Source organism: Hyla sarda, chromosome 2 (assembly GCF_029499605.1).
Source record: "Hyla sarda isolate aHylSar1 chromosome 2, aHylSar1.hap1, whole genome shotgun sequence".
Taxonomy (NCBI): domain Eukaryota; kingdom Metazoa; phylum Chordata; class Amphibia; order Anura; family Hylidae; genus Hyla; species Hyla sarda.
This window is the reverse complement of record NC_079190.1, coordinates 378966657-378983809: the sequence shown is the minus strand read 5'-3', so window position 1 is coordinate 378983809 and position 17153 is coordinate 378966657.

The following is a 17153-nucleotide window of genomic DNA, read 5'->3' as shown; positions in this document are numbered from 1 at the left end:
GAAGCTCACTGCTTGTAAGGAAAATTGATATTCCAAATAAATTATACATTGATTCACATATACAATATGTCTACTTTATGTTTGCGTCATAAAATTGACGTGTTTTTACATTTGGAAGACATCAGAGGGCTTCAAAGTTCAGCAGCAATTTTCCAATTTTTCACAAAATTTTCAAAATCGGAATTTTTCAGGGACCAGTTCAGTTTTGAAGTGGATTTGAAGGGCCTTCATATTAGAAATACCCCACAAATGACCCCATTATAAAAACTGCACCCCTCAAAGTATTCAAAATGACATTCAGTAAGTGTGCTAACCCTTTAGGTGTTTCACAGGAATAGCAGCAAAGTGAAGGATAAAATTCAAAATCTTCATTTTTTACACTCGCATGTTCTTGTAGACCCAGTTTTTTAATTTTTACAATGTGTAATAGATGAAAAATCCCCCAAAAATTTGTAACCCAATTTCTCTCGAGTAAGGAAATACCTCATATGTGTATGTCAAGTGTTCGGCGGGTGCACTAGAGGGCTCAGAAGGGAAGGAGCGACAATGGGATTTTGGAGAGGGAATTTTGCTGAAATGGTTTTTGGGGGGCATATCACATTTAGGAAGCCCCTATGGTGCCAGAACAGCAGAAAACCCCAACATGGCATACCATTTTGGAAACTAGACCCCTCAAGGCACGTAACAAGGGGTCCAGTGAGCCTTAACACCCCACAGGTGTTTGATGACTTTTCGTTAAAGTCGGATGTGTAAATGAAAAAATTTTCTTTTTTACTAAAGTGCAGTTTTTCCCCCAAATTTACCATTTTTACATAGGGGAATGGGAGAAAATGCCCCCCCAAATTTGTAACCCCATCTCTTCTGAGTAAGGAAATACCACATGTTAGGACATAAAATGCTTTGTGGGCGAACTACAATGCTCAGAAGAGAAGGAGTCACATTTGGCTTTTTGAAAGCAACTTTTGCTGAAATGTTTTTTGGGGGCATGTCGCATTTAGGAAGCCCCTGTGGTGCCAGAACAGCAAAAAATACCCACATGGCATACTATTTTGGAAACTACACCCCTCAAGGAACGTAACAAGGGGTCCGCTGAGCCTTAACACCCCACAGGTGGATGTGTAAATGAAAAAAATTTCTTTTTTTACTAAAATGCAGTTTTTCCCCTAAATTTTAAATTTTTACAAGGGGTAATAGGAGAAAATGACCCCCAAAATGTGTAACCCCATTTCTTCTGAGTATGGAAATACCCCATGTTAGGACGTAAAATGCTCTGCTGGCGAACTACAATGCTCAGAAGAGGAAGAGTGCCATTGAGCTTTTGGAAAGAGAATTAGTTTAGAATGGTAGTCAGGGGCCATGTGCGTTTACAAAGCCCCCCCGTGGTGCCAGAACAGTGGACCCCCCACATGGGACCCCATTTTGGAAACTACACCCCTCACAGAATTTAATAAGGGGTGCAGTGAGTATTTACACCCCACAGATCTTTGGAACAGTGGGCTGTGCAAATGAAAAATTTAATTTTTCATTTTTACGGACCACTGTTCCAAAAATCTGTCAGATACCTGTGGGGCGTAAATTCTCACTGTACCCCTTATTACATTACGTGAGGGGTGTAGTTTCCAAAATGGGGTCACATGTGTCGGGGGTCCATTGTTCTGGCACTATGGGGGCTTTGTAAACACATGTGGCCTTCATGTGTTTACAAAGCCCCATGTGTTTCTCTACAAAATCCCAATGGCGCTCCTTCTCTTCTGAGCACTGTAGTTCGCCCGCAGAGCACTTTAAATTCACATATGGGGTATGTTCTTACTCAGAAGAGATGGGGTTACAAATTTGCGGGGGCTTTTTTCCTATTTTCCCTTGTGAAAATGAAAAATTTAGGGTAACACCAGCATTTTAGTGAAAAAATATAATTTTTTTCATTTTCCCATCCAACTTTAATGAAAATTCGTCAAACACCTGTGGGGTGTTCAGGCTTACTATACCCCTTGTCATGTTCGGTGAGGGGTGTAGTTTCCAAAATGGGGTCACATGTGGGTATTTTTTATTTTTTTGCGTTTGTCAGAACCGCTGTAAAATCAGCCACCCCTGTGCAAATCACCAATTTAGGCCTCAAATGTACATGGTGCGCTCTCACTCCTCAGCCTTGTTGTGTGCCCGCAGAGCATTTTACGCCCACATCTGGGGTATTTCCGTACTCAGGAGAAATTGCGTTACAAATTTTGGGGGTCTTTTTTCCTTTTACCGCTTGTGGAAATAAAGCGGCCCCCAACTTTTCCTTTTCAAAAGCGGTAAAAGGAAAAAAAGACCCCCAAAATTTGTAGTGTAATTTCTCCCGAGTACGGCGATACCCCCTATATGGCCCTAAACTGTTTCCAGGGCTCCGAAGTAAGAGAGCACCATGCGCATTTGAGGACTAAATTAGGGATTGCATAGGGGTGGACATAGGGGTATTCTACGCCAGTGATTCCCAAACAGGGTGCCTCCAGCTGTTGCTAAACTCCCAGCATGCCTGGACAGTCAGTGGCTGCCTTTGCAACAGCTGGAGGCTCCGTTTTGGAAACCCTGCCGTACAAGACGTTTTAAATTGTTTATTGGGGGGGGGGGGGGCAGTGTAAGGGGTGTATATGTAGTGTTTTACCCTTTATTAGGTGTTAGTGTAGTGTAGTGTTTTTAGGGTACATTCACACTGGCAGGTTACGGTGAATTTCCCGCTAGGAGTTTGCTCTGCGGCGAAAAATTTGCCGCAGCCCAAACTTGAAGCAGGAAATTTACTGTAAGCCGCCTATGTGAATGTACCCTGTACGTTCACATGGGGGGGGGGGGGGCAAACCTCCTGCTGTTTCAAAACTACAACTCCCAGCATGTTCTGACAGACTGTGCATGCTGGGAGTTGTAGTTTTGCAACAGCTGGAGGCACACTGGTTGGAAAACCTTCAGTTAGGTTCTGTTACCTAACTCAATATTTTCCAACCAGTGTGCCTCCAGCTGTTGCAAAACTACAACTCCCAGCATGTACTAATCACAGAAGGGCATGCTGGGAGATGTAGTTATGCAACAGCTGGAGGTACCCAACTACAACTCCCAGCATGCCGAGACAGCTGTTTGCTTTCTGGGCATGCTGGGAATTGTAGTTTTGCAACATCTGGAAAGCTACAGTTTTTAGACCACTGCACAGTGATCTCCAAACTGTGGACCTCCAGATGTTGCAAAACTACAACTCCCAGCATGCCCAGACAACAAACAGCTATGTGGACATGCTAGGAGTTGTAGTTTTGCAACATCTGGAGGGATATAGTTTAGAGACCACTGTATAGTGGTCTCAAACTGCAGCCCTCCAGCTGTTGCAAAACTACATATTCCAGCATGCCCAAACAGCTGTCTGGGCATGCTGGGAGTTGTAGTTTTGCAACATCTGGAGGGCTACAGTTAGAGACCACGGTCTCAGACTGTAGCCCTCCAGATCAACTTACCGGCTTCCGTAGGATCCCGGCAGCCGTCCTCTTCAGACACACGTGACGCCGCCCGCCGATCAACATCGCCGCAGCCTCCGGACGGGTAAGTGGACGTCGGCGCCCGTTCCCCTTCGGTTCCCCGTTCTGCCCCGCCTATTGTGGGTGGGCAGAACGGGGAAAACGAAATAGACCCGTATGACCCGGAATCGGCGCAAATCGCAAGTGTGAATTCACTTGCGATTTGCGCTGATCGCCGACGGGGGGGGGGGGGGGGGGTCTGATGACCCCCCTGGGCATTTGCACGGGGTGCCTGCTGATTGATATCAGCAGTCACCCCGGCCCGGTCCCCGCCCTGCGCGCGGCAGGGACCGAAATTCCCACGGGCGTATGGATACGCCCTGGGTCCTTAAGTACCAGGACGTCAAGGTGTATCCATACGCCCTAGGTCCTTAAGTGGTTAAGCAGTGGTCCCCAACCAGGGTGCTTCCAGCTGTTGCAAAACACACGGACCGATATCTTTCAGCCCTTTGAATACTGTAGTAGTTAGTTGCTTGAAGGAACTTAAGTTTTATTCTGGAGTACCCCTTTTAACCAGCGGTTCCCTCCCAACCAGGGTGCCTCCAGCTGTTGCAAGACACACGGACTGATATCTTTCAGCCATTTGAATACTGTAGTAGTTAGTTGCTTGAAGGAACTTAAGTTTTATTCTGGAGTACCCCTTTTAACCAGCGGTTCCCTCCCAACCAGGGTGCCTCCAGCTGTTGCAAGACACACGGAATTGATATTTGCCTGCTGTCCTTAAAGCAGATGCTACACTAGTGCTTTAGGAGTAAACTGGACCCTGAATACACCACCTAGCAGCAACTTAGCTATCGCTTTCCCTATACAGCAGGAGCAGCTTCTCTGACCCTCCACTTCCTAAGCCTGCAGTATGCCGAATGAGGGTAAAATGGCGTCCGTGCAAGAGGTAGGAGGGTCTGGAAGGGAGGGACTGCTGCTGATTGGCTGTAATGTGTCTGCTGACTCTGACTCACAGGGTCAAAGTTTAATGCAATGTTAAAGTATAGGGGGCGGATCGAACTTCACATATGTTCGCCCGGCGATGCGAACGCGAACATGCTAAGTTCGCCGGGAACTGTTAGCCGGCGAACAATTCGCTACATCTCTACTCCAGAGCTGTACTCACTATTCTGCTGGTGAGGTCACTGTGTACATACATTACATTACTTATCCTGTACTGATCCTGAGTTATATCATGTATTATAGTGAGGGCCTATAACTATATATGGGGCCGATAACACAGGGGCCTTTAACTATATATGTGGGCACTATTACTGTGGGGCAATACAAGGGGGGTGGGGGTTTATAGAGGTGAGAATTGTCCTAGAGAAAAGAACCTAAAATGTTTGTCTGGCAGGTTCTGTGGAGACGAGCCATGGTGGGAGAAGTGGAGAAGTCATTATGATGGTCTTGACCGGATAGAGAAGAAAATGCTCCGGTCAGAGAAGACGCCCGTGTGAGTCTATAATATCATGCTGTATTGTCCTGATTGTGTCACTTGTACATTCTGCAGTTATGTTTAATGAAACTACTACTCCCAGCATTCCCTCACCACTGCTTATATCATACTGGGAGTTGTAGTTTCACATGGTTAAAACATCTTTAGCGCTTTCCACTTACCTGGCAATTGGTATATTTGATTATTATGCTACACCAGTGGCGTCTGTCACAACAGGATAAAACATTACTTTGGGGAGGGGGGGTAGGTATGGGGTGACACCATTTTCTTTTGCACCGGGTGACACCAACCCTAGCAATACCACTGGTTGGCAGTGCACACCTGCTGAGGATTCCATTTCCATTTACACCTGCAAAAATAAAGGGGGAAATATATCCCTCCTGTCATTCCTTTTTTTTTTTTTTTTTTGCTGTGTTTTTGGCTTACCTGTGCCAAATTTATCAAAAAAAACGCATAGACTTGGATAAATTTTGCGCAAATTAAAAAAATCACCTCATAACTTGTAGGATGTCATTTTTCCAAGGCAAGGCAGACGTGGTATGACTTTGCGGGTTTTTTGTAACATATGCGCACTTCTTTTGCGCCTTTTTCAAAAAGACACACATGGTAATTATCTTCCACTGCAATTTCAGAGAGGATTCACTGCATTTCACAGTCGGTTTTGCAGAAAGTGTTTGTTTTGAAACTGCTTCAAAATGTTTCACCAAATTAAAAATGTCAGAAAAGGCAATCATAGATCTCCCCCAAAGTGTTCATGTTTGCTTCATCTTATATTGTTACACACAAAATTATAAAAAAAAAAAAAAAAAGTTAAAGGTAAGAATGTTAAAGTCTAATTTATTTTTTAATAAATTGAAAAAAAAGGTGTGTTTTTATGCATACTATTAGAACAAAAATGTATGTACATAAATGTATACAAACCCTGAAATGATACAAAAACATTCTACAGCATATCCTGTAAAAACATGGCCTTAAAGGGGTACTCCAGCCCTAATACATCTTATCCCCTATCCAAAGGGGTAAGATGTCTGATCTGTCATTCCGCACCCACCTCTGGGAGCGCTCCGCAGCGCTGGAGGCTCAGAGTGTGAAGCGTGATGACCATGGGGCCGGAGTATCGTGAGGTCACAACTCTGCCCACGTGTGATGTTGCGCCTCGCCCCCTCAATGCAAGTCTATGGGAGGGGGAGTGAAGTCACACGGGGGCAGAGTCATGACGTCACGATACTCCAGCCCTGTGGTCATCACGGTTCACATTCGGAGCCTCCAGCGTTGCGGAGAGCTCCCAGAAGTGGGTGTGGAATGACAGATTGCGGGGATCCCCAGCGGCATGACCCCCGTGATCAGACATCTTATCCCCTTTCCTTTGCACAAGATGTATTAGGGCCGGAGTACCCCTTTAAACAGCTACAGAGGTCAGACACCCGGAGATCATATTTTTTTTTCCTATCCTGTGGCGTAAGACAAGAGACAGTTTGTATGGCAAAAATGGGATGCTGGCATAAATGTACAGGCACAAGCTTCATTTACTATGTTCGGTCAGTTCTGGCACATAAATGCCTATTTACTTGGACATGGTATGCTGTGTTTTAGAGTCAATACATGTATATGTGAAAAAATAACCAGCTCAAAATCATTAGTTGACTATGTTCAAGCCAATATAGTCAATAGGGCTTATGCCTGTGTATGCATTCTTATGTCAATATCTCATTTTGACATATATGTGACACAGAGGGCAGAATTATTATGTTGAATTAGTGGAATGAGGGCCTGAGGGCATTATGGGGGAGATTTATCAAAAGCTGTCCAGTGGAAAAGTTTTTGAGTTGCCCATAGCAACCAATTAGATCACTGCTTTCATTTGTTAAAGAGGCCTGTGAAAAACGAAAGAAGTGGTCTGTTTGGTTGCTATGGGCAACTCAGCAACTTTTCCTCTGGACAGATTTTGTTAAATCTCCCCCTATATGCCTGCTGGCCCAGGTAAATTTCACTTTCAAATGTATCAGTATTCACAAGAGACACATATGGTTGAAAACCATGGTGGAACAGTAAGCCATTTGCTTTCTGCCCCACCATTTACTCTCATAGGCCACAGACTGGTTTAAGCATATGGTCTATGAGACAGCTAGGTTTTTTTTTTTTAGCTATGCTCCTGTGATTTTAGCAGTGAAACCTGTCAGCAGCTTTGCACAAGGGAAGGAAGCCCCTCTTTTAAGAGTGAACCTCAGAAGTCCCCTATAGCTGGCCTGTCTCATGGAACTGCCTATTAGGGCATACCAGTAGTATGCCCTGACAGCTGCCATGCATATTACTATGCACACACATTATTTTTATACTGTAGCATAATATTAATAATCTTTTCTTTAAAAATTCTAGTCTTGCATCTTCACACCCTGGCCAATACCCTGCTTGTGGACATCCCTCTGCCATTCAGCACCTATTCAGCTTGTCCTGCAATGAGCAAGGCCTGATGCAGTTGCAGATACAAAAAAATACAAACTGCCATGCATATGAAGCTTGTGCCTGTACATATACATTTATGCCAGCATCCCATTTTTGCACTTTGAGTCATGATGTGAACCCGGCTTAAAAAAAGCCTGCTAAAGGTTGTTTCTTCTGTCTCTGTAGAATCAGAAGAAGGTGGGGTTTGGTTTTATAGGCTTTAAAGGGGTACTCCGGTGAATTTTTTTTTAAAATCAACTCGTGGCATAAAGTTAAACCGATTTGTAAATTACTTCTATTAAAAAATCTTAATCCTTCAAGTTCTTATTAGCAGCTGTATACTACAGAGGAAATTCTTTTCTTTTTGGATTTCTTTTCTGTCTGTCCACAGTGCTCTCTACTGACACCTCTGTCCATGTCAGGAACTGTCTAGAGCAGGAGAAAATCCCCATAGCAAACCTATGCTGCTCTGGACAGTTCCTGACATGGACAGAGGTGTCAGCAGAGAGCACTGTGGACAGAAAAAAAGAAATCCAAAAAGAAAAGAATTTCCTCTGTAGTATACAGCTGCTAATAAGTATTGGAAGGCTTAAGATTTTTTTTTTAAAGAAGTAATTTACAAATCTGGTACCAGTTAATAAAAAAAAAATAATAATAAATGTTTTCCTCCGGAGTACCCCTTTAACTTTTATGTCCACATCCACTCTCTAAGCCAAAAAACTGAGCTTGATGCCAGGCAGTATTCTTGGCTGCTATATTATTATTTTTTCTATATCCAAAGTAGGAAGGTTAGTGGTTAGCATCTGAAATTTCGTTTATTTTTCTGTTAAAGGAGTAGTCCAGTGGTGAACAACTTATCCCCTATCCTAAGGATAGGGGATAAGTTTGAGATCGCGGGGGGTCCGACCGCTGGGGCCCCCTGCGATCTCCTGTACGGAGCCCCGACAGCCCGCGGGAAGGGGGCGTGTCGACCTCCGCACGAAGCGGTGGCCGGCACGCCCCCTCAATACAACTCTATGGTAGAGCCGAAGCGCTGCCTTCGTCAATCTCCGGCTCTGCTATAGAGATGTATTGAGGGGGCGTGTCGGCAGCCGCTTCGTGCGGAGGTCGACACCCGCTATCTGGCCGGAGAGCCTGGCCCCGTACAGAGAGATCGCAGGGGGCCCCAGCGGTCGGACCCCCCGCGATCTCAAACTTATCCCCTATCCTTAGGATAGGGGATACGTTTTTCACCACTGGACTACCCCTTTAAGAGAATCATTGTTGGCATGCAGGTCTTCCCTAGTGTTTTGTTTTCTTTGGAAATGAAAGAGCTTCAAATCACAGAACTAAAAAGTAATATTCTGATTACTACCTGTCTAAAATATTATTTAAATAACCCATTGTTAAATTCTGGCCAAAAGAAGGCAGCACCCTTAATACTGTCCAAAAGTTATAAAATGCTGATGATTGATGAATGCAGAACCATGAAAACATTAGTCTTTTCAGAGTAAATATTTGATACTATCATACTATGAAAGTGAAAGTAATGGAAAAAAATCTGACCTAAAATAGAGACATTCACTTCAGTACTAGACACAGCTCTTAGACAAGGGTGTCAATGTTTATTGAGAAAGGCAAAGCTTTTTCCCAATCCAGGACAACCCCTTTAAAGTGTATTTTACACTCCTTAACATTGAAATTGCAACACCTAGAAGGAAAAACTGGGTAAGCATGGAAATCACAGGATTCATCCCTTTATTTAATGAATGTAATTTTTACACTGTGCCACTTTTACTTGTTTGTGCGTCACTGGATTGGTCAGGGTGCGGTAGCCCTTCTGTGTGTCCCTTGTTTTTCTAGGGGAAGTATGTGTGGCCATGAGGTTCCGCACATCCCGGGCATCCCTGCTTTGGCAGGTGATGCCAACTATATGTCTTCTTGGCTAATACCTGGGCTAACGTCTAGGAGGATGTCGGGAGCACTTGTGGTCCCATAGTAGCTTCTGCAAAAAGGGACATTGAATTAGGAACCTTGCAGGTGCCTTCTGGCCTGGAGAGGAAGGGAAGGCTTGTTGGGGGACCTCTCGTCTTTCAGAGAAGGTCTTGAGACAGACCACATCCTAGTGCACAATCCTTTGTTGTGTGAACATGTTATGGACTTTTTCTTGCACTGGGATGAACTGAGCACATTCCTTAAAGGGGTACTCCGCCCCTAGACATCTTATCCCCTATCCAAAGGATAGGGGATAAGATGTCAGATCGCCGCGGTCCCGCTGCTGGGGACCCTCGAGATCGCCGCTGCGGCACCGCACTATCATTACTGCACAGAGCGAGTTTGCTCTGCACGTAATGACGGGCGATAAAGGGGCCGGAGCATCGTTACGTCATGGCGTCACGCCCCTGCCATAGACTTGCATTAAGGGGGCGGGCTGTGATGTCACGAGGGGCGTAGCCATGACATCACGCTGCTTAGTCTCCTGTATCGCCCGTCATTACGCACAGAGCGAACTCGCTATGTGCAGTAATGATAGCGGGGTGCCGCAACGGCGATCCTGGGCGGGACCACGGCGATCTGACATCTTATCCCCTATCCTTTGGATAGGGGATAAGATGTCTAGGGGCGGAGTACCCCTTTAACTCAGTTATTGTAAAAATTAGTTATTGTACCTAAAAAAAATTATTGTACCTTAAATGAAAACTAGAGGGTACCGGCAACCATACATTATGCCACACCACACCACAATCTCGGGAATAGTGCAGGTGTAACATTCTGTTGTGTGGTAGGCAGCGCTTCTTGGTGCGTCACTTATAACAAAGTAAAACTGAGGATAGCTAAGTGCTGGGTGGTGGATACGTGGCTGGCTATTGGACCATTTGTGACACCAAGAGTGTGGTTTGCATGGATGCTGGTGGTAGTACTCCTGCAAGTTAGGTTCACTTACCACAGCTCACAAAGAAGTAGTTATCGGTATCTAAGCACTGTGAAATAATTCCTCAAATGCAGAGATGTTGGATAACCACTTGTAAAGTTGAAGGGTAAGAATACACAGATACAGTTCAAGTTCTGATGACAGGATTACACTGATACACTGAATGTAGTGAATAGTCACAGTTAGAGATGAGCGAATCGAAGCAGACAAACCAGAATTCGTTACGAATTTCAGGATTTATTCGATTCATAACGAATGAGAATATCGCTGCGATTCTATCACGCGAATCCCTTCATTAAACTCCATTTAACAGCATACCAGGCTCCAGGACACCTAAAATGGCGGATCCACATTTCAGTACATGGGGCAGGGGATACTGCGAAAGCAGGAAGGAAAGGCGGGAAGGGAGGTAGGCGGGATGACCCTGAATCACATGCAGGATGCAGCCTATCAGCATTCATTCACCCCTGTGATGTCACAGCCCTATATAATCGGCAGCCATTTTGCGGCTGCTCATATCATGCCATACACTGCAGAGGGATAGGACAGACTGTGTGTCTCTGTGTGTCACACAGACACGCTGAATTGATCATAGCGCAGCGTTCCACTTCCAACTGCTAGTCACATCAGCGTTGTGACAGAGAAAAGTGCAGTGCTTATTCTCACTGAGAAGGATTTTTACGCCAGCCATTAACCTCCCAGTCACTTTATGGTGCTGCACTGTTGTGTCCTGCTGCTGTGCAAAAATACATTTTTTCAGCGGACTGTAGTGCATTTTTCTGCCCTCATACGTGCATACCACATACCCACACCAAAGCAGTGTACTATTTTGTATCTGTAAATCTGTAACAAGTCTAGATACTGGGAAAGTCCAGGCAAAGGAAATTACCGGCTGGTGTTTTACCAAAATTCTTTTCCAAGTGTACTGTAGCGCATTTTTTTGCCCTCATACGTGCATACCACATACCTAAATCTAAGTAGTGTACCATTTTGTACTTGTTATTCTGTCAAGGGCCTACATACTGTGAAAAACACAAGGGCAAAAATACAGAGTTTTTCCAGCATTGTAGCGCATTTTTCTGACCTCATAAGTGCATACCGCATACGTACATCTAAGTAGTGTACTATTTTGTACTTGTTAATCTGTCAAGGGCCTACATACTGTGAAAGGACAGCCAAAAGTAATCACCGGCTGGTGTTTTACAAAAATTACAGAGTTTTTCGGCTCATTGTAGCACATTTTTCTGCCCACCTAAGTGCATACCGCATACGTACATCTAAGTAGTGTACTATTTTGTATTTGTTAAGAGCCTGACATCTGTCAAGAGCCTACATACTGTGAAAGTCCAAGCTAAAGTACTCACCGGTTTATGTTTTACAAAAAGTTTTTAGGCGTATTGTAGCGCATTTTTTCTGCCCTAATCAGTGCATACCGCATACCTAAATCTAAGTAGTGTACTAATCTAGAAACTGTGAAAGGACAGCCTTCTGCTGTTCTAGACAAATACTGTTTTAAGTGTAGTGAAGCGTATTGTACTCCCCTCATATACGCAATAAGTATGTCAGGAAGAGTATTGCCAGGACATGCACAGAGGAGTGGCAGATGCCTAAATTCATCAGGCGCAGGCAGAGGTCGCAGCAGAGTAGTGGTGTGGCAGCCGGAGTCGCAGCGAGAGGTCTGAGCTCCCGGTGTCAGCTAGCAACCGTGATTGATCGGTTCACTCGGTCATCCACTTCATCTCAAGTGACATTCGACACCCCCAGTCAACAGTCAGTGGGTTCCTCACACTCAACCCTCAGTTGGCATGGCCCTCATGCTGCTGCTGCCACCTCCAGGCTCTGTCATTGTGCTGCTCTATGGTCTCCTCATGCTATTGCTACAACCTCCAGGCTCTCTCATTCTGCTGCTCTATGGTCTCCTCATGCTAAAGCTACCACCTCCACGCTCTGTCATTGTGCCACCATATGGTCTCCTCATGCTACCACCTCCAGGCTCTGTCGTTGTGCCGCCATATGGCTCCTCATGCTGATGCTACCACCTCCAGGCACTGTCATGGTGCTGCCATATGGTCTCCTCATGCTGATGCTGCCACCTCCAGGCTCTCTAATTGTGCTGATCTATGGTCTCCTCATGCTGATGCTGCCACCTCCAGGCTCTATAATTGTGCTGCTCTATGGTCCCTTAATGCTGATGCTGCCACTTCCAGGCTCCATAATTGTGCTGCTCTATGGTTTCCTCATGCTGATGCTACGACCTCCAGGCTGTCTTATTGTGCTGCCATGGATACTGCAAAACATAATTAAGGTGCTAGTCCCCAGTTTCAGAAATTCCTTGCATTAGGGTCACTTTCATGACTCCTGATGCCACCTCCAGGCTGTGCCATTCAGCCACTACATGGTATCCTCATGCTTCAGCCACCTCCAGGCTGTGCCATTCAGACACTATATGGGCTCCTTCTGCTTTCCCCACCTCCAGGCTGTGTCATTCAGCCAATATATTGTTTTCTGATGCTGCTGGGACTGTCTTGGATATGACCTGCAATTTTTTTGTGGTAGCACTAGCAAACATACATGCTCAATAAAGATTTTAACATTGATCTTTTAATGTTAGGGGTTGTGAAGCCCTCTACTGTACACATTCTGCTGCCTGATCCAGGCTGTGTGTTTCAGGAACTACTTGGCTTACTGATGCTGCTGGGCCTGTGCCTAAATTTTTTGAATGTTAGCACTAGCTAACATACATGTTCTATACAGATTTCAATATTCACCTTTTATTATTAGGGGTTATTAAGCCCTCTTGTGTACTACTGCTGCTGCCTGATCCAGGCTGTGTGTTTCAGCAACTATATGGTTTAGTGATGCTGCTGGGTCTGTGCCTAAAATTTTTTGATCTTAGCACTAGCTAACATGGTTTATGAGGGGGAGGGGAGGGGAGGGGAGGTGGGGGGGATTTTTGAGATTAGTGAAAAGTGAAGAGAGTTGTTAACCAGCAACTCGAGAAGGGGGGTGTGTGTGTGTGTGAGAGGGAAGGTAGGGGAAGGGGGGAGGGAGGGGTGGAGGGAATCAGTCTGGCACCATTGGGAGGAAAAAAAATTCTTAGGCTCAGTTACCCTATAGTAACTCATCTATGAATAGGGAGAAAAATGGACTAATACTAGCATGGAACATCAGAGGAGTTAAGGAGAAGGGGAAAAGGACCGCCATCTTTGATAGAATAAATAACTATTTGCCGGCAGTGGTTTGCCTGATAGAAACTCACCTCACGCCAGACACTTGTCAATTGATTACGAGAAAGTGGGCTGGCACAGTCCTGCACTCAATGTATTCAGAATACTCCACTGGAGTCTCTGTGTTAATACACAAAAAAGTTAATATGGTAATTCATTCCACTAAAATCGATGAAAGAGGTCGGTATATTTTTATACATACTAAATGGGAAGAGTGCGAGGCTGTGCTAGGCTCTGTATACATCCTGCCCCCATTTAATCTTGAAGTATTGCAGAGGCTAGTGGAATTCCTTAAAGAGAAGACATATGAAAACTTATATGTTATATGTGTGTTTGATAGTGAAAAGGACCGTAGAAGTATGGAAGAGATTAAAAAACAATCCCCGCTCGCAAAATTTTGTGAAGAAATAGGGTTAAGAGATGCGTGGAGACTTCTGTATCAGGAGCAAGAGGTGTTTCCTACTTTACAAAAAGTGCACAATTCTGCCTCCAGAATAGACTTAATTTTAGGGAATGATCAGGCAATTCAGTCTATAAATAAGATGAGCTACGAACCAAAATGTATCTCAGACCATGCAATGATGGTCTGTGAGGAGTGACATAAAGGAGCAGTGGAGAGGCCTGACAGAAAAATTAATATTAACCCACATTGGCTGGAGATAGATGAAATTACTAATGGGATAAGATAGGAGTTAATTGAGTTTTGGGAGATCAACAAAGGGTTGGCTAGTATCCATATGGCATGGGACTCCCTTTAAGCTTTTCTAAGGGATTGTTTGTATAGAAATATCTCAAGGTTCAGAAAGAAAATTAAAGCGCAGGAAACAGAGCTGGTTAATAAAATTAAGGAATTAGAACAAGAATTTAGCGGAAATAATGACCAAAAAATTTGGGAATCGTTGGAAGCAGCCCAAAAGAAATTTCAATTATTCATAAATGAGAAGGTTCAACATAGAATGTTCTTTTGGGGATATAAGAAATTTGCTGAGTCAGGAAAACCAAATAAGTGGTTGTCCAGTATTGTTAAAAACCAGAAAGGGAGTAGACTTATAAAAAATGCGTATAGCCCCCAGGGGAAACTAGTAGTGGGAGACAGAAAAATAGGGGAAGTTGCTCTGGAAGTTTATCAGAACCTCTATACTTCAGAGGGGGGTAAGCAAGAGAAAGATCTGGACACATATTTTGAAAGTATAGACCTGCCTAAAGTTAGGGAAGAAGAGAAAAAATTCCTTAATGGAAAGATTGGAGTGGAGGAAATTGAAAAGGTTGTTAACAATATAAGTGGTAACTCAGCACCGGGATCGGATGGGTTGGCTTTTGAGGTATATAGGAAATTTAGAGACCCCCTCTTGCCCTTTTTAAAAGAGGTATTTGATGAATCCTTGAAAATTGGGAGGTTAACCCCCTCAATGCTTGATGCTATTATTATTTTGATACCTAAAAAAGGAAAGGGGGGAGGAGGTATTGAATCCTTTAGACCAATCTCTCTCTTAAACACCGATGGGAAGATTTTTGCTAAGTTGTGGGCTAGTAGGTTGGGACGAGTGATTAACTCCATAGTCGGGGAGGAGCAGAAAGGGTTTGTGCCAGTGAGAAATATGTATGAAAATATTAAAATACTTTTTTGGAATATCCAAATAGAATTAGGGGGGCCCGCTCCATCCTGTCGCTTGACGCGAATAAAGCGTTCGACAGGGTGGAGTGGAGCTTCCTGTTTAGGGTTCTAAAAGCCTTTGACCTGGGGGAGAAGTTTATTTAAGGGGTTGGGACAATTTATAGTGCACCTACGGCTAGGATTGACATCAATGGGGAACTTACCCCTAGTTTTAGGTTAGAAAGAGGAACCAGGCAGGGGTGCCCCTTGTCCCCCCTGTTATTCGCGCTTTTTGTGGAGCCCCTGGCGGGGTGGATAAGGGACAATAATAGCCTGCCCAGTTTTGGAATTAAGGAGGGAAGGGAAAAAATTCTGTTATATGCAGACGATATTGTCCTATTTATTAAAGACCTCTTAGAGCAGGTACCGAGGGTGATTGAGAAAGTGGAGGAGTTGGGCAGGCACTCAGGTTTTAGTATCAATTGGAGTAAGTCGGTTCTGTTACCCCTCGACAGTAAAATAGAGTGTCCAGTAGGGAAGATAAAAGTATTAGATATAGGAGATAGTTTTGAATATTTAGGGATTAAGGTATCAGGGAATATTGATCAATTCAGGAAGCTGAATTTAGATCCTCTGAGTGAGGTAGTTAATTCTAAATGCAAAATATGGAGCAGAATGGGTTTATCTATGGCAGATAGAATCATGCTGGTTAAAATGGTATTACTCCCGATGGCTCTACATTATTGCAGAGCTGCCCCAATTAGGACTAAAGATGCTTTTTTGGGGGAATGGAAAAAATAATTAATGAACTGACATGGGGGCGGAAAAAGGTTAGAATGAAGAGTGTATATCTCAATCCCCTAAAAGATAAAGGGGGCGTGGGTCTCCCCAATTTTCTCACTTATTATTTTGTCAATTAACACATATTTTGCAGGATAAGGATAATACGCTTGAATTTCTAAGAAGAAAGGGTATAGAGGTAGAGGATTTGTTCGCAATTATGGAAAGTGGTAGGTTGGGAAACATAATTTATAGGAAGTATCCAGGTATTCAGCTGTTAGATTATACTTGGAAGAATATTAGGGAATTGATGGGTATAAAGGGAAGTTTGAAATGCACTCCACTTTGGCACAATATATATTTAAAGGATTTTGGAAAAATTTCCAACTTCATCGACTGGGAAAAGAGGGGTATTAAAATGGTGGATCATTTATTTGAAAAAGGTAATTTAAGGGAGTGGACACAGATTAAAAGAGATTTTGGGCTGGAAGAGAAATTCAAATTTGGATATATACAAATTAGAGAGTCTTACAAAAAGGATAAAGATAATGATAGATGGGTAGTAGGGGAGCACTCAATTATGGACTATATTAAGGACCCACTGATCACTAATAAAAGGAAAGTAATGGGGAATATATACAAAATGATTGTTATTCGTAAGGGGGAGACTCAAATTAATAGATGTAAAGGGAAATGGGAAAAATACTTAAGTGAGATAAGTAGAGAAGACTGGTTGGACTCCTTCTGTAACATCAAAAAATCAATATTAAATCAAAACCACCGGACTTCCCTGTTTAAGATGCTTCATAGATTGCATTATTCACCAAGGTTTTTGTGGAAAATCGGATATAGAAATGACCCTACCTGCCTTAAATGTAGAGGGGGAGAGGCAGACCTGATTCATATGTTTTGGGGATGCCCCGAGATCCTGAAATTTTGGGGAAACATTATTGTTAAAATTGAGGAAAGCCTCTGCGTTAAATTACAATTCAATGCGCTATCGGTAGTAATGGGGGTGAGTGGAGTTAGTGGGGTAAAGAACGAAATGATAAGCAAATTAAATGGGCTGGCAAAGATTTGTATTCTTGGAAGGTGGATTTCAGATAAATCTAAATCTAAATCTATCCACTGAGGAGTGGATAGGCTTGGTAAATAAGGTAAAACATATGAGCTATTTTCTAGTAAAGGAAAAAGGAAGGAGGAAAAAGTCAAGAAAAAATGGTCA